We start from the raw sequence: 19606 nt of genomic DNA on the forward strand, positions 1-19606 counted from the left end.
TATTTTTATTTATAGAGCTTATGATCTGATCATTCTATGACTCTTCTTTGGAAAATGACTACAATTTTTTATTTTAAAGGCTAAAAAAGAACTGGACAATATAACAATATGTTATATTACAACACAAATACTCTTTTTTTCTCAGCAACAGAAACAATAATGGCTTTGCCCCTGAGTTGCAGGTCAAAGCAGTGCCCTTCAGTGAACACCATTGCATTACCAAATGCTTCATAAATGCCCATGTTTTCTGCAAGCTTATATTTCTGTCTTCCACGTCTGTGTGTAGTTTAGGACCTAAGGTTTTTCTCTTGTTCTTGTCTTGCTGTTTTTGTTTTTTTGTTTTAGGGGTGGGTGGAGTCAAGGGGACATCTTTTTTGAAAGTCCCATCATTCCTAAGAGATTTTTCAGATTCTATATTGATTAGTTTATGTGATTTAAAATTTAATCAGTGTTGTATCTTCGGATTCACAGCTTCTGCAGCATCCTTATATTATTTAAAATGAGATTTAGAGCAGAAGGGGAATCAAAAGTAAATTATATACCTTCACAATCTCATTACATAGTTTGTGTAGCTTTTCTGACTTTAAACTGTTCGTGTATGAGCAGTGGGGAGTGGGTCTGGACTGAGGTTCCCTCTTTGTGCTTTCCTGCCTATTTATAATTCATGCAAGCTCTTTGAGTGAATTACTACTTGGTATGTACTCTGGGGACAAATAATATCATTTATGTATTGTGATTGCTACTCTATCCTATCTGGCTTTTTATTGACAAGAAACAAGGGTGTTGCTTGTAGTTTTAAAACTAAATGGGGTGCAGAAATTGTCCTTCTTGTTCTGAGAAAGGCACCTTCTTTCTGCAGGAAATGCTATTGTAAACTGTACTGTTATAAATGGTGTGTTAGTTTTCAAGATATTCCTGTCTTGGTGTATGAAGTAACAAAGTGTTCCTTTAGCTTTCAGTAGAGAGAGCCAATGGAAAAGCAGGCAGTTAAGGACACGTTCCTAAAGTCTGGAAAATCAATGGGACACTAAAAAGGGAACTGAAGTGGACCGGAAGGAACCTCTTGAGGGTCATTTTAAAAACCAGAAACTGATTATGAACAGAGCTTTTACCCAAGAACTGGAGGGGGCCAGAAAACCCATTCTACTGCACTCAGTTAAATGTCTAATAGTTGAGATGTTTTCTGCACAGCCCATAAAGGATAATGAGGAAAGCTTTGATAGCTTTAAAGAAAGTCACTCTGTGGCCTCTCAGAAAAACATGATCTGAGTGCAAGTGGCAAATGCTTACAGACCCCAAAATGAAAAGGGGCAATGCCAGCTAGGTAAGGCAGTTACCTTGCTAATTGCATAAGAAAGAGATCCTGATGTGAGTTTGCACCTGAGGGAAAAATAAAAGCAAGGGATGTCAGAGTATAAAATCTAAGATCTCATTTACTTAAGCTGAATCCTTTTGGAGACCTTGAAATTATCTATGAGTTTACCTCTACATCATAATTATTTAATGTAGGTCAAATTAAGGACTAACCTGAATTCTTAGTTTTATTGTATCATATTTTTTTGAATTACAAATTGTCCTTATATTAGTAGGGGATCAAAAATATTATATTACTGCTTTCCTAATTGCAATCATTTCTGAGATTATTCTTGTATATCACCACCCCCCAACTCAAGCAAAGACTTCATGAATAATTTAAAAAAGAAAAAAAAGAGAAGAACATTCATGTTGAAGTATTTATATTAAGTTTGGTAATGAAGAAAACAAGTTTCGTTAACTGTTCTTTTTATGGTGCCTTTGCTACTCTTAGCAAAAGTCTATTAAAAAGAGCAACCCTAAAATCCTCTCCCAAGGCACTGAGGACACTTACACTGACCTTGTATTCATTCTTTCAGAATATGAGACAGTTACATTGAATAAGAGAGTAGTTGAATACTTCTATTCATAGAAGTAACCTGTCACATGGTTAATAGACTAGACCACCGAGAATGAAGTAATGCTTTCTGCAGATCTTTAGGCAAGATTATTGATCAATCAGTCTGTAACTGGATAAATATTGATCACACACCTGCTTGGCATGACACGCAAAACAAGAGTTTGGAGAGTCACCTGAAGAAGGATACCTACAAACAGACTAGAGACTCGAAGGTCTATTCATTTTTGTCATACTTCAACTAAAATTTACTGCACTGTAGAGATATGTCCAGTGATGTAAACTTTCATAGGAATCAAATGATGATGCTTTCTGAATCAATGATCAGAAAAAGAAAGGGGTAACAGAATGTCCTACAAGGCATGTGCTCAACAACTCAGAGAAAGACTACTGCTGATATTTACATGTATGTACTGGATACCTCTCCTTATCTTAGTACTGAGGTCCTAGAAGACTGACCGACACATGGCAGAATCCGCCCTTTGCCACACCTGGTCATCACTCAACTGCTATGTCAGCAGTTCTCAAACTTTTTGGTCCCAGAACCCTTTTTCACACGAAAAATGACTGAGGACATTTAATAGTTGGGTATTAGACCTATGAATATTGACCTGGCCAAAAACTAAAACTGAAGTTAAAAAATATTTACCAATTTATTTTTGAAAACAATAATAAACCTATTACTTTACCATAAATAGGTTTTTCATGAAAGAGCTACATTTTCCAAAGCAAAATATTTAGTGAGAAGAATGACACTGTTTTACATTTCAGCAAATCTCTTTAATATCTAGGTTCACCTATAAGCTTCTTCATTCAATGAGTCGTCATATCAAATATTATGTAGCCTTTGGTAAACCCCATTGCAAGCACATGAGAGAATGAGAGTAAAATAGGCAAAAATGTCTTAACAATATTAAGCAAATACTTTGGTTCTTCAAACCCCTTGAGAGGGCCTCAGGACCTTTCAAGAAGCCTCATTTATCACAAAGTTGGACTATAATGTGCTGAATTCATGTCTATCTACCTTCCACCAAATGATGAGTTCAGTGGAACACTTGAAACCTACTAGGTGCTCAATATAATTGCTTTTCCAATTATTCTTTTCCTCCTCAAAGAAAGTCTTTCAGATTTGTGCCTCAGAGTTCAGATTGTGAGGATCTTTTTTTTTTTTTTAAGATTTTATTTATTTATTTATTTTAGAGCTCATGAGAGAGAGCTAGCCTGTGTTTACATGAGTGGGGGAGGGTCAGAGGGAGAGAGAGAGAGAGAGAGAGAGAGAATCTCAAGCAGACTTTGTGCTGAGCAGAGAGTCCATGTGGGGTCAGTCTCATAACCCTGAGACCATTACCGGAGCCAATGCTTAATGACTAAGCCACCCAGATGCCCCCCTGACAATCTTTATGTATTCCTGCATGAGCAGAAAGAAAAGAGAAGAAAGAATGGAAAGAATTCTGGATCTTTTTTTAATGTCACTTCTGTTTAACTTTGAAGAAGGTTAAAAAAGAAATGGGGAAGAAAATAAGAATAACAGGGGTGGGAAATAGCCTCCTGGGATCCATATGAGGAACAAAATCACATACCTGGGATTCTCAATTTCTGTTTCGTCATCTGATAAATGATGCCATGTAACAAAGCTTATAAACATAAGTGCCATAATTATCAGATAGATGTAACTACCTGTCAACAATCAAACCAATCTATCCAAAGTATTTAAAGCCTAGAAAAAAAGCAGCACAAGTATTTTCATAGCTTGATATTGAGTTTTTGATAATGTGAAAACTAAAATTCATTTTTTTTTATCCTGTGTTTACTGATCTGCTGTGTGCTACAGATAAAGCAATGTGGAGAGGTATATGATTTCCGTTTTCAAATGTCTTTTTTTTTAAGATTTTATTTATTTGAGAGAGAGAGAGAGAGAGAGAGATCACAAGTAGGCAGAAAGGCAAGCAGAGAGAGAGAGAGAGAGGAGGAAGCAGGCTCCCTGTGGAGCAGAGAGCCCAATGTGGGACTCGATCCCCGGACCCCGGTAACATGACCTGAGCCGAAGGCAGAAGCTTTAACCCGCTAAGCCACCCAGGCGCCCCCCGTTTTCAAATGTCTTATAGTGTAATGAAATCTACTCATACACAATGGCAATTAATGCTACAGAGTTATGAATGTTAGGATGTGGAGAGTCAAGATGTTTTAAAAACTCATAAATAGAGACATAACCCAGTCTTGTAGGAAGAGTAAGGCTTCCTAGGGAAAATGAAGTGACCTAAGGGATGAGTGGAACTGGCCTGGTTGGCATTCTGGTGCAACTGGGAACATATTCTAAATAGGAGATTTAAAAGAGACCACAGTTAATTTGCTGGTTCATTTACATAAATAATTTTGAGATTATTATGGAGTCTTTGAAAGGTTTTGATCAAGATATACAAATAAGCTTGAATTTTCTCAAGATCATTCTGATAGCAATTTGGACAAAAACAGTGACAGCAGTGTTGTGTTGATTCTGGAGAGAAGGGAGAGGGACGCCTATATAGATAGGACATCAGCAGAAATGATAACGGTGAGAAAATTCTAGAGATATTGAGAAAGTTCCCCAACCAGGATTTTATAATTCTTGCAGAGATGGGGATGGAATGAAGAGGAACATTTAGTTTGAGTCTCAGGTTCTTGGTGTAAGCAACTGAATATTTTCATTCAAACAGGGAGCCCAGTAGGAGGACTATACAAGTGCAGATGTCAGGGAAACATAAAGAATTCACTCTTTTTGAGACATCCAGGTGGAGATATTGAATATTACATGGCATCTATGAGATCCACCAGACTATTGACATCCAGTAGATTAAAGTTTTGTGGGATTATGGAGTTTACAGGATTATGGAATCCACTAGACTAATGATCATGAAATGGAAAAACTCATACTTTGTTTCTTATTGTTATCCTATGGCCTATCATATTTGCTGCATAGTCGAAGTTCACTCAATATTTATAGAATAAACAGAAGTACAAGTGGAATGAATAAAGAAGTATGAGAATCAGAGGAGAGATTTGGAATGGCTGAATGGATTTTGAAGTCATTAGCATGTGGGTGACAGTTGAAGTCTAGGAAGTAGTTGAAATACTCCAGATAGAGAGTTTAAGATGAAATGATAAGGGACATTAACAAATATCTGGAAGACTTGCAACATATGAAGAATAGACAGAGGGAAATGAATCTCCAGAAGCTATAAAAGAGAGCAGCCAAAGAATGGAAATTAGAGCAAGCTACATTCTTTTTATAAGTAGTAGAAGACTGACTATCTATCTTAAGGAAAATTTAAATTTATCAAAATATATCCAGAGAGAGAACAGAAATGAAGAAAACATGGGGAACCACATTTGGAAAATGGGCATTAACAAAGTGAGATCTGGAAACCTGGATAGCATAAACTAGAATAAACTTAAATTAGTGGTGGTATCGGAAGAGATCTTCTGTCATGGCCATTGAATGAATAAGACTTTTAATCATCCCTACACCCTGACTTGACCAAGCTTTAAAATCCCAGAAGAAAGTGTCTGATTGGCTGAGCCTTGCTGATAGCCCTTCTCCCTAAGCTGGGAAAAAAAAAAAAAAAAAAAAAAAAAGTTGTATGCCTCCAGCTTCCATAATGGGAAGCAACAATGCCCTCTCTTTCAGACTCCACACAGATGGAATATTCTCTAAAAGGCAAATAGAGATGCCAATAAGAATGGGGGGTGGGGTTGGGTACTAGGTAGAATGAAAAATGATATTATAAGACAGGGTAAGAAAACACTGGTAATCTTATAAGTAGAGATAAATTTGGATAAAAGAGAAAAGCAAAGGCATCTTCATTGACAGCAGCAGCAAGCAGGTCATTGTGACTTTGGCAAGAGCAGTGTGAGCAGTGCAGTGGTGCTAGAAACCAGACTGGAATAGACGCAGGTGTGAGAGCTGAGTGACAGAGTGAAAATAGCTAGCATAGATGACCATTTGAGAACTTAGATTAATACAGGGGGAAATTTGCTTTTATCATTTGGAAACATTGAGAATGACAGAGGAAACAGTTTTGCCCTTAAGCAGAGATTTTCAAATTCTGATGACCAGGGAAAGAGTTCTAAATCTTGCATGACCCTAGATGGGTAAATTTCCACATCTGGGCAATTGCCCATGCATTGGAATCTCGCTCTTTTTGCAGGGCGCCAGGGAGTTGCACAACTCTGTAAGTGGCTTTTCTTCTGCCTCTGAAAGTCTCAGCCACATGATTATCACTTTAATGTTTCAATGTATGTTGCTGTTACGCTTAATATTGTTGTCTTTGTATTTTTCTCTAACCAGAATTTCAAGCATATTGGGCAAGGAGCTCTTTTATTACTCAAAGTACCTGCCACAATATTACCATGAAATAGTGCCCATGCTTAGGGAGTATTGACTGATTAGTTGATTGATTTTTAAGAACTTTGACTAAAATGACATCTAACTATAAATCTTCATAAGAAAAAAATATTTTAAATTGTTTTCCACCTTGAAGTTCCATTGGATATCTCTCCTACCTTCTTTTTACCATCTTCCCTATGAATAGCTGTTATGAAAATACAGGAAAAACAAAACAAAACAAAACAAAACATTGTTGCATTTTAAGATAGAATAAACCTTTAGATTAGACACTTCCAAAACAAACTGAAACAAATGAAGAGTGAGTTTTACTGCTTTATATCTAAAAATGGCACTGCCTAATTTAAACTATTTTTAAAAACTGTATACTCATGCTGCTTGCATACCAAAATGAAAATTGGTGAGTTATAAACCTTTGAAAAACAGGGTTTATAATGGAAACAGTAATTGACCCTTAAGTACAACATCAAAAATACAATACTATATAATACAAAGCCCAGGGCTTGGGATCTCATCTGTGCTCTAACCTCAGACTGGCACACTAACCCAACACCACAAAGCCAACTAATACTTATATTCCAAGATGTTTTCTTTTTACAGGGCAGGGAAGTGGATATGTGATCCAATGGCCACATGCATCTAAGCTTCACAGAACCAGTACTCCAAATATCTTTAATGAACTCACAACTCCAGAGATACAACACACCACGAAAACATTAGACTTGCTTGGAGAAATCATTTAATTAAAAATAAACAAACAAACAAAATTCACAAAACTACTACTACCCTTGAACTTGTGTTGCATCATGGACTTTGGGTATGTAATGTTACACCACAGGATAAAGGGAGGTTAGAGTGACCAACTGTCAGGAAAGTTCATGAAAATACCGAAAATACTCTTGAAATATTTAGCTGTCTTCAGCTTTGCTCTAGTTCACGGTTGATCCAGTTTCCCATTTTCTAAGCCACAACTATCCTTTTTTGTCATGAGAAAATGCAATCTAAATGAAAGAGGAAAATAAAAGTATTCAATTTGACTAAGATATGAAGGGTAAATGCAGATTCTGAGTTATATAGGCTAAGAGGTGGATATCTGTGTATATACACACACACACACGCTCACATGTGCCCTAACAATATTAACTTATACTGCTTGCTTCTTGTGGTTTTTTTCTTTTGTTTATGGAAGGGAGGGAAAGGGTTAAGGGAGTTTGTTGCTAAAGAAGGAAAGTTCAGAGATTCCTTTCATTTTAAAGTTGAAATGTGAGAGCATTGCCAGCTTATTCCTTTAAGAAGCTTCCAAAGAATTTGTCAGCTAAGAATAGTCAAGATTTTGCCTTTTAAAAATGTCATCTATTCACACAAGTTTTCAATGACTTATGTTTATCAAGGGACAATTAGCAGGACTCTCTGGTGTTTTCTTGCTGGTTCTTGCATTTCTCTTGCTACCTTAACAACTAGTGAACTTGGTAAAATGAAAATGAGTGAAAAATTATTGACTCTGTGTATACTATATCTTCATCTACACTCTGTGACCAAGACACTAAGTGAGCTTTGGAGAAAGAACCAAAGGAAGAAGAACCAAAGGAAGAACATTAGAATTGAGACAGAGGGGTATTTTTCTTACAATCTTCTTTTTAGAAGATTGTAGAAGTGACAGTGTCGGTTCTGGCACTCAGCAATTGTTCTAATTGCAGTTAAAATGTTCTCTTTATATAGTGATATGAAAAACTCTTGTGCATAAAAATAAATAAAATCACTCTGAGGTCACAATAGGGTACTTCTATGGTATTTCAGATACTGAGATCTATCTCAGATAACTTCACGGTGTATACTAGCAATTATGCTTACTCAATGTCATACCAAAGAACACAGACCTCTTCCACACACATATTTGAATACAGATACACACTTCCTTCCTTATTTTCTTTCTTTTTTGTTCCTTCTTTCTTTCCTCATATTATTTCAAATACTGAGTTTGTTCCGCCCTAGTTTATACTCCCTGTGAATTCTGTAATTATATTCATGGCTCATTATATATGTATATATATATATATAAATATAAATATTATATATAAATACATATATAATGAGCCATGAATATAATATATATATATTATATATATATATATAATATACATATATAATGTATATATAATAATGTGGTAGGTTAAAAGTTTTGAACTATTAACTGATGCTTTCCCTTTTCCTTATACCCCTTGGCCCTTTCCAGAAAAGTTAGGGAAGAGATAACACATCAAAATGCAAAGGAAAAATTAGTAAAGTTTTAGCCTTGGAGTTTCAAAAGACAACTCCTTGTGAGAAGCATAGACAACTCAGGGCATGAGGAAAATATTTGAGAAACTACCTAATAAATAAAGAGCCAAGATGTTCTCTTGGTAATTAGATAAAACTGTGTTGGGCTGGGGACATGAAGAGAGTTGGAAAATAAACATTAAGAGATTAGGATAGAAGGGTACCCAAGGGGAGGGGTGAAGACTCATGTGCCGGTCACTTTGGCCGACTCTATGTGGGTGGGGAGAAGGATGTGTAAGGGAGGGAATGTGGGACAAAAACCCAAGAAGCTTACACAGATCAAAGGCTTCAGAGAAGAGTCCTGAGGATCAGGGTCATGTCAAGTAGAAAAACCTTTGAGATATCCTGTGTGTTCCTTTATCCCATAGGTTCATACAGGTTTCTTGAGTCTTGCCTGCTAAGCCCATTTAAAATTGGTGACTTTCTCTTTCTAACTTTCCAGCCTTTTCTCAGACCCCTGAGAGAAATCCTGCTGGTCCCGTGGCCCACTGGGGTCATGGGAATTTCTGAGAGGCATTTTGCTATAGCTTTAACATATGAGAATTATTCTATTGTCATGAGATGCAAAAAAACTCTCCCGAGCTGACCTGGATCCACCTGCTTTGCCTCATCTCTCAGCCTGTGGTCTGAGGACATCTCAGATTCCACTGGAGGGGGAAGTGGTCTCCTCACACTCAATTCCCAGCCCACTCTAGGATTTCTCTTCTCACTGGAAACTGACCATGTAGAGAAGGAAACAGGGAGCTGGAGATCATTGTTAGGGACTCATTCATATCTTTGCTTTCAAAGTATACTCTCTTTGATTCTAGGGAATTTTGTCTTTCAACCTGAAGTATGATAGCTTGGTTCTAACTCATTAATCAATGCATTTTCTATTATTTAGGGTTTATTTACCTGCTTCCTCCTGAAGAACAATGTAAGAAAATAGTGTTTGGTTTCATGATTTTTTTTCTTTAAGTGTTGGATACCTTTCCAGAAGTAAAACCCTAGAAAGTTTTAATTGATTAAGTTAGATAAACCCTAGGGCCCCATGAAAATATATCAAAAATATGAGTTAACATTTCAAGATATCCCCCCCCAACTCTCTGTGCAGTTTCATTTAATGCTGTCTCTCCTGCTGAAATATAAGCTTGATGAAGGCACAGATATCTTTTTGCTTATTGATCTATCCCTAGCACCTTGTACATTGTCTGAAATATACTCAATAAATATTGTTAAATAAATGGAGAAATAAAGCAATAAATGAAATGCCTAAAATATTGTTACTATTTTGTGGCATGCCCTGCCATTTCCTCAAGAAGAAATGTAGGTGATTTATTTTACCCATTACTAACTCTGAAAACTACTGGTTGCAACCAAGACCTTTCTTTCCTCCCTGGTTTTGCGCACTTAATACATTCTTAATACAAAAGTAAGTGAGATCCAGACAGTCTGATTAACAGAGACAAATATTTCCATTCTGGTCAGTTATTCCACAGAGACAGACTGGTAGCTTGCGAGAGAGACTGCACATGTGTGTGAGTGTGCATGTGTGTGCGTATAAGTGTGACTGCTGATTTGTGTCCAATCTATATGATTAGAATCAAAGTGATACAGATAGCAGCAAAAGAGGAAAGGTGCATTTCCCATAAACAGCATAAATGATGGTTGCTTACTCTCCTTTATTGTGGATATAATTTGGATATTTTTCTCAAAGTAAATGTCAATTTAGTCAACCAGGCATAACTTTATCAAATAATGTAAAATGCAACTTTGATAAAACATTAAACATTTATGGAACACAATTAGATAAAACTATAGCTAGTCAACATGTATTAATTACTAAGCCATGTTAGTAATTTCCTTTTTGATAGTTTCTTTTTGATAGTTCCTTGAAACAGTTCAAAGCTCATGTCTAGAAAAAAATCAGGTGGAATGTTGAGCACTCAGCAAAAACATTTAATTTATAGCAGAAGTCAGTCAACATGATTTGATATTTCTAAAATAATTGCCTAATAGCTTTACTTCAGTTTAAGTAGACACAAAGTAATAGCTTTCCTAGATGTTTCCATTGATGTTTATATGTTAAGGATAATTCCAGAGGCTGCTTCTCAGTGTTGGGAAAATAGCACTTTGTTTTAAATTCCTGCATATCTTTCTCACATTGGTCATTCAAAAGGGAAAAGTATACTAATTATTCACTCATATTTGGAATTCTTTAAATCGTAGAAGCAATAAGTTTATTAAAAGAAATGAAAACAGATGAATGCCACATCAGTCTTGGGCAATAGATCAAATTTTAAAAGTTTGAGTCTGTTGTGGCAGTGACATTTCTAAAGCAGTCACCATGAAGTAAAACTCAAAATGCAGGTTTTAGCAAAGACCACAAAATACATATTTATATTGTAGTTTCCTAACTGTTCCCTATTGTTACGGGCATTTGTCCTGCCTTTCAAATCTCTAAAGAGCAGAGCCAAGAAGAAAGCCGTGGCTTTTGAGGTGTAGGTGGATTTTTTTTTTTTTTTTTTAAATAAGGCATGTTCCTCTCCTTCCTGTATTTCTTTATTTTGTTTTCGTGCCTGTAAGAGTATTATCATTTCAGGAACACAACTGCAACCCTTACCATGAGCTGAAAGTTAAGTATCACTTTGTAGGCTGGTCCTGTAATAAAAAATAAAATTCTCAATAAATTGGGTGTGCTCATATTCTTTCTCTTCCACAGGAAAGCTTCCTTAATCTTTGGAGTGGAGCCTTGTCAAATGTTATCAAAATTGGGCAAATCACATGCTGCTAATGTGTTGAAGTCTCTACTAATTTGCTCATTTCCACCTTTTTCTTTTTAAAATTTTCCCTTCTGTCGTCTTCACCTCCCTCTCCTCACATTGCTACCCAAGTTCTGTAAGTACAACAACCAGAACTTTAGTCTTCAGTACCCATGGCTCTAGGAATCTGTGATTATTCTAGTGAACATGTAAGTGGAATTTAAATAAGTCAGTCGACCCTCTGAACATGTGTCGCTGACGTTTTCTTGCTAATAAGAGATGGGGAGAAGATTGAAACCAGAAGCTATAAGATACATTTGACCTTTTCCCAAAGATATAAAATTCAGATATTCATATTGATAATTATGACAGGATCACTAAGATCCATGCAGTATGTCTTCTATGTGGTGAAGTAGAGAACATTTGTTTTGGCTAGAACATAACCAAATCCCATTAAATAAAGTTGACTATATTCTTAGCCATGATATATGGTGCTAAGAAATGCCTGCATTTATGATAGAATTATTTTAATTTAACTTTAAAAAATTTGATTAAGAATGTGATCAGAAAGACCTATATTTGATTTATGTCAGGAAATATTCATTTTCTTTTTGGGCTGAACTGAATGCATATATGTCTTTGACTCATATGCACTGTCTACATTTACTGGGAAGAAAATCTAGTTCACTTAGGCTCATTTAATGTTGAGGAGAACAAAATGATATCAAATTCAGGTTTGAATTCAGCCTGGACACTGTTCATTAATTCACCTAAGTATTTAAGGACCTATTCTGTACCTAACACTCTTCTGGGATTTGAAGGCCCGAAGGAAAGGAGAGAGCCTCTGTGCGTGTGTGTGTGTGTGTGTGGTGTGTATTGTATGTGCACATGCATGCATATATGCAAGTAAAAGAGACTCCCTGCCTTTAGAGCCCATGTTTAGAAGCCTCACAGCATCATTCAAAGGCTTACAGGGATCTATATGAAAATATGAAACAGTGTTGGCATAAGGACTTTAAAGAGGACTACTGAGAATATTGCCTAGTGAGGGTCAGGGATTACCCCTCAGAGGAAGTCAGAACTGAACTGAGATTTGAAACGAACAGTAGGAGTTCTTGTCTGAAAGAGGATAAGAGACAGGAAGAAGGAGCAACAACCGAGGCCTGGAGATAAAGGAAATGTAAGTCGTGAGAAGCAGGCAGGGGCCCGGCTATGGATCTTAAGCTTCACACTAAGTGCAATGGGCAGTCACTGACATTTTTAATCAGAAGAGGAAAGGACCAGGGAATAAATATAGCATTTTGCATTTGCATTTTGGAAAGAATATTCTGGCTGTGGTATGGGAAACCACACTGACTGTAGGAGATTGCTACAGGAGTCTAAGAAAGAGGGGATGAGAGTTTGTGTTGGAATGACAGAGCGAAAAAGAAGAGAGAAGAAATGAGTTAATGCATATTTATTTATGATGGGATAATAAACTAATATTATTAATTATAAATAACAACATTTATATTTATTACTTATAAACAATATCTCTATTATTAATATAAATATTAATATATATTATTCAAGGGAGTTTTATTTGGATACAAAGGAGTTTGGGAGAGGACTTTTTTTTTAAGACAGGGACAGAGTGCATGTGAGTAATCAGGGGAGATGAGCAGAGGGAAAGAGAAAATCTCAAGGAGGCTCTTCATGGGGCTCAACCTCAGAACCCTGGGGTCATGACCTGAGCCAAAATCAAGAGTCAGATGCTTACCTGACTGAACCACCCAGGCGCCCCTGGAAGAGGACATCTTATAAGAAGCTGCTGAGTCACTGATTGTACAATTGGTATTCTGTGATGCTCTTCAATGGAGAAAGAGATTGGTGCTGAGAAAGAGGGCCAGGATTGAAAAGAAACCATATGCTTGGTTTTGCCTATGGCCTTTGAAATATCCAGGTGAAAATACCCAGAGAGCAGTGGGAGACATGATCTGGAGCTCAGAGGAGAGAGCTAGACTGCAGATAAACATGTGTGCAGCTGTTGTGCGCAGTTGGCATGGAAGCCTATAGAGATTGGATAGGTTGTCTAAGGGGAGGATGGAGGGCAGAGAAGAGGAGCCACAACCTGCCCAGGAAACTGTGATATTGAAATTATAAGGAAGAGGTAAAGGCTAAAAAATCAAACCAATGATCAGGAACGTGGGAAGAAAAGAAAAAAAAAAGGAAAAAAAAAAGCATGTTATGAAAACAGAGGTAAGAGACTGCTCCAAATGGGGGAAAATAAAAATACAAGGTAATAAATACCTCTGTAGTATCTTGAGGCAAAAGTGAATTCATATTTCTTTACTGGCTCTGTCAATAATACTAATAGATGCTAAAAAATTTCTAATGACACCATTATAACTTGAGAGAGACAAACAGAAATAGGTATGCAGTGTGTGGAAGAATGCATTCAATATTTTTGGTGAACAAATGAATGCATATTGAACATGAAAGCTCTAATTTAGGGGAAAAAAAAAAAAAGACTTCCATCTTGTCCTGTTCTGAGTCATGTGGTATTAAAACATCTAGGAGCTTCTTTTTCGTAATATAGAAGAGCTGATGCCATGACAGGAAGACTTCTAAGATCTTTTCATCTAAAGTTCTGTGAATCTTTTTACCTAACTCTGCTGAAAACATTGAGGTACATCTCCCGGGGGGGTGGGGGGGCGGGGAAGTGGCCTTCTCTAAGTCCTATTGCCGTCCAAGTTGATTTTACACTGTGTCAATAATATTTGAAGAAGGGAAACATCTTTCAGAAATTGTACCCTATCTCCCATCCTCTAGCAGCGTACCTGCTTGCCATTGCTGTGATATCCAGCCAGGTGCACCTGGTTATATCTAGTGTCAGCTGAATCCTGTATCTTGTTTTCTGTCCTAGGACTTCTTTACAACCTCAGAGTTTTTGGCTGGGCTTGTGAACATCTAGAATGGTAGGCAAGTCATATCCTTGCAGGACCTTTGCCTAATAGGGAGTGGGAACCATAAAGAAATACCCTCCTCTACACTGGTCTCAGGTAAGCAATCCCATGGTGAACTCATTCTACATGATTTCTCTCAGGGTTTCCCAAAACACTGAGCCCCAATATCCACCATGGTATCAGTTCAATGCTTCTTTTCTCCCCCCACTTCTGTTTTGCTTTCTCCAGTCCCCACCCTTAGTTGTTCTTTGAGAGAAATTTACCAAAATAAAGGATCTTCCCTCAAACCCTTCTCAGGAGGCTGCTTTTTGGAAGTACCCAAATTAAGGAAAATTCTGTTGGATCAATATAGGTACTTCACCTGATTAAGAGATTTCTGAAATTTTATGAGTAATTCCAATTATTCTAAACAATATTTGTCTCATTGGTTTACATTTCAATTTCAGGAATGCTATTTCATTATTTTGCTACAAAACTTTAGTTGGCATAGTCTTTTAACTCTTTAGCATCTCACCTGGGATATCTTCCAGCTTTTATACCAAACAAAGAATCATCTGTAAGTAAATATTCAAATGTAATAGCCATATAGTTATTTAAGGAACTCTTTATTAAGAAATAATTTCTTTGCTGGTCAAAGCACAATTACTTGCTAGCATGCATATTTTCATAAAATTTATGTTGGATTATTGTTTTGTTATGTCAAATTTATATAGATCTTAATCCTTATCTCTACTGCCCTTCATTAGGAGTTGAAAATTGTGTTCCCATTTTTATAGTAATGGTAATGCTTTTTCCTGATCCACAAATTTGTTTAAGTAAAACGTATACACACATAGATATTTCTCTTTTCATTGGGAAAAAAAAAGGAAAAGATTTTTCTTCTGCTGTTTTTACAACTCATTAATCACAATACAATATATGCTATTAATTATGCTTAAATGCAGTTTGCTTATATAATTTGTGAACATCCAATAACTCAAGACTTTCAAAGTATTTGTCTTCCATGTAGACATTTTGATTACGGAAACATTCCTAAAGCTAGAAGAAGGAATAATAACATAGGATTAAAACTATGAATCACCTTTTGATTAAACACTCTGCAGTCTTTGTTGCTAAATGTTCACTCAGAGGATAACTCTAAGTCTCACTTGAACTTGTAGATTTTAATTCCGTATTGATCACCATAACCTAGTAAAAGCAATACATATTCACTCACATCACAGTTTGACTTTAAACAGGATATTGATGCTTTATTATAGCAACAGTGGTCTCTAAGTGTGCAGCTACAGTAGCTAAGACTGAGGGGACAAAATAGGCAACATAAAGTGGACAGTGGTACTTGGTGACAATCTTTGTTCAATGTTAAATTTGCTATATCTCTTGATCCGTGTGTTCACTCAGCTACATGTCTATGGTAGTAACTTAGACTTCAGCTCATAAAGTTTTTATAGTGGCAATAATAGAAATAATAGATGTATAAATATAAAGATGTATATATTTTAAAGTCTTTCACATGCATTATCTCATTTGATTTGAAAAGTTATCTTTTAGTACAGGTGAAGGAGGTATTAATATTTCCATTCAGGTTCAGAGAAATGATGTCATGTATGACCGAATTAAAGCAACTGTTAAATGCAAGGTCAGGAACTAGGTGTTCTGGTTCCTGGCCCAGTGATCTTCTTGGTGGATACCTATGTCCTGCTTTGTACTCTAACTAGGCCATTGTCTTCTCAATTTGTGTCTTGTCTTTTTTCCCACTCTTACATTCTTCCCTCCTCTACCTTCTTGAATAAATGGTAAGATGTATACTGGGAGCTACTTTGGACCAGCTATGTTCTTTGCCTTCTTATTCAACCTGAACTTTGCATATAATCATTCTGTGATGGTTCATTTTATTTGTCTACTTGGCAAGACTATGGTACCTAGTCATTTAATTAAAACCAAATCTAGATATTGCTAGACTGTGGTTAACTTCCATGAGCAGTTGACTTTGAGTAAAGCACATTACCCTTGATAATGTGGATGGGCCTCATGATAAGTTGGTCTTAAAAGCAGAAACTGAGATTTCCTGAGGAAGAAAAAGAAATTCTGTCTCAGTATTGCTGCATCAATCCCTGTCTGGGTTTCTGGCCTTCTGGCCTACCCTGTGGCTTTCAAACTTCCCAGCCCTTACAATCATGTGAGCCAATTTCTTAAAATAAATTTCTTGATATAGGGTAAAATATATTTCTGTATATTCTACCTAGAAATATCTGTATAACCTATATTAGAAATATATTTATATTTTTATATAAAAAGAAATATAAATATTTTATATAGATATAGGTACACAAATGGAAATATGGGAATAATTCTCTGGAGAATCCTAGCTAATACATTTGTCTCATATTTGTTCTAGAATATTAATATCATAAAATTGTGCTCTATCGATTTTTTTCTGTTCCTTAAAGGACTTCTATATATTTGGTCTCATCTCTGTTTTCCCTCCTCCTCGCCAAAATTTAATTTTTCACTCATGCTCCTAGATTCCATAATTCTCTTCATTATAGGACTTATTTCATCAATCTCTTCTCTCTTGCAATACTAGTCTTTCCATTTCTCAGTTAGTGAACTTAATCCTAACGTATAGGACAAATATTTGTCATTAGCTAGCTCATTTCAATTTTCTTATTGTTAAAATGAAGAGCGCTTTAAATCATTACTCCAAATATCTTACTGTTAGCCAGATGAACACGCACACATATATATAAACACTAAGTTCTAAAGAATATATCCTATTTTATTTTTGATTTCAATCCTGTATTCCAACCTATTTATATTTTTGCAACAGAAGGCTAAAAAGCAAGATATCAACTATGAACTCAATCACAAATACTAGCTTTCATCATGAGGTATTGAATACTTTGATCCTTATGGCTTTGCATACAAGTTAATTCTTAGGTAGCTAGGAATTTTTGGTTGCCTACTGAGATCCAGGTGGATGTTCTACATGCAACGTAAATTAAACCTTTGCAAAATTTAAGTACCAGTTTTTCTCATCAAATTTCTTTCTCTTTTCTTGTATTACCTATATGGCTATTGGCAATATCATTCCATTTTCTCAATGACTCTTGAATGTACATTTTCCTTTATGTGTCCAGTTTAACCCCAATCCTGACAATTACTTTTCATTACTAAATGCACTATATTCTCTTCAGCCTTATGCTTTTTTTTTTTTCAAATCCAATCCTTTCATTTAATAAGTATCTGTTGAATCTGTAAGCTGTGTCATACATGGTTGTACGTACTCAGGATACTTCAGGGTATAAAGCAAAATAGTGGACCTTACTACATTCCAGAAGGCTGAGACAGATAATTACCTATTAATATAATTAATAAGTAAATTATGTTAGAAGATGATTTTTCCCTCCAGAGAAAGAAAGAAAGAAAGAAAGAAAGAAAGAAAGAAAGAAAGGAAAGAAATAGAACACAGCAAACCCCTCTGAGAATTGCGTAGCTAAATATGTATTTAATAAACATTCATTATATTAGTGGTTTACTGAATGAATAGTCCTTTAAATTTCAGTTTGTCTGGTGTTCAATGTCCTGGAAGACAGGAGTTATACATAATTAGGAGTTAGTTCATCTGTTTGTTTGCTTTGGTTGTGTTAAAGATTTGTTGTGTTTTGTTGTCTGTTTTCTTCTGTCTTTGGGTGAGGTGAGGGCTCAGAAGATGCTGACAGTTTAACATAACAAGTGAGTCATTAAAAAAAAAAAAGATAATGTGTTTCTCTAATTCTCCCTCCCTCCTTTTCTTCCCCTTTCCTTCCTTTCATTTAATTTAGCAAGAAACTAGTTCCTATTATGATGCAGGAACTATGCTTGATACTGGAGTTGCTCTTTTGTATAAAGAGCCATTGAACTTGAGGGTATCTCATACAGACAGAGGTCAGGGAAGGCACCCTGGTGGGTGAGAGCCAGGGTTCTAGAGCTATGCTTTAGCTGGGTTACTATCTCTAAGCCTCTGTCTACTCTTGTGAGGAATAGAGGAAAGAAAAGCACCAAAGAGGAGGCTGCGTTAGGATTCAGTGAGTTATTACTTGTAAGCTGCATAGAAGAGTACTTGGAATACTATAATTACTTTGTAAGTTTTCACTTGCTTTATTTTTTATTATAAGGATAATATGCTGTAGTAAACTGAAAGAGAGAAGCATGCCTGGAGATTATGGAAGCCTACACTCAGTAGAACGAAACGTGGAGGGATGATTTTTTTGTGTTCTATAAACTCAGAATTGAAACGAGGTTCCTGGAGATGGCGTGGGGATCAGGTTAGTCAGGAGGCTCTAAGAGACAGGGAGTTTGGGAATAATCCTCTGTAAGGAATGAAAACAAGAACTGTTGAAGGGCAAGAGCTATGCTTGAAATTTCTAGACAAAACACGTTGCAGAATATTGGTAGCACTTTATGGACAATATATTTGGCAAGGAAGCAGACTGTCTGTAAAGTCGTAAATAAAATAGTGGAGCTTTTACTTCAGTGGTTGATCTAGAACATGATCATTAATGGATTATCACAAAATGTCATTGTTAGCACTTTAATTTTTTTTAATATTTTATTTATTTATTTGACAGAGAGAGATCACAAATAGGCGGAGAGGCAGGAAGACAGAGAGGCAGAAGCAGGCTCCCCACTGAGCAGAGAGCCCGATGCCATGCGAGGCTCCATCCCAGGACCCTGACAGATCATGACCTGAGCTGAAGGCAGAGGCTTTAACCCATTCAGCCACCCAGGTGCCCCAGCACTTTAAATTGTTATCATTAACATTAAAGTGCTAGTTCTTTGAGATTTGAAAAATTTGAATTTCATAATTTAATAATTATAGTAATTTTGTGAATTTTAGTAGATTTTTATGTTTATTCTACAAACATATGTTTTCTTACCTGTAAATTGGTTTGGATATTATTAAACCAAGTATATTCTCAATTTAATCTTGTTTCTAGTTAAATTTTCAAGCTGTAGAATTTCATGTGTAATGATTGCTGCTTGGCAGGTTTTCTTTCAGGGGTTATAGTTGAATTCATGTACACTTTTGTATAATGTGCAGTTGTTAACACTAATTTCAATAAATTAGATAAGATATGGCATTGCTTCATTTCATTTGTTAACATAGGACTGTAAATAATTTTTTTCCCTAAAAAATAAAGGGAATAGTGATTTGCTTCTTGACATAGAGTAGTCTTAACACACACACACACATGCACATGCACACACACACACACACACACACACACAAGTCCATGAAAGCATATATTTG

General features: G+C 36.0%; 1 long non-coding RNA gene across 1 annotated transcript in view; it reads left to right on the forward strand.

Moving 5' to 3' along the window:
• The window catches only part of LOC106006350, a 142929-nt gene extending 123954 nt beyond the window's left edge, over positions 1–18975 (forward strand). Inside the window, exons 4-5 of the long non-coding RNA XR_001180337.2 lie at positions 14274–14409; positions 18924–18975. This is a non-coding gene — a long non-coding RNA (uncharacterized LOC106006350). The remainder of the gene's footprint in view (positions 1–14273; positions 14410–18923) is intronic.
• The last annotated feature ends 631 nt before the right edge of the window (positions 18976–19606 follow it).

This window comes from Mustela putorius, unplaced genomic scaffold, assembly GCF_011764305.1.
Source record: "Mustela putorius furo isolate JIRA1106 unplaced genomic scaffold, ASM1176430v1.1 tig00003867_pilon_pilon_pilon, whole genome shotgun sequence".
NCBI lineage: Eukaryota > Metazoa > Chordata > Mammalia > Carnivora > Mustelidae > Mustela > Mustela putorius.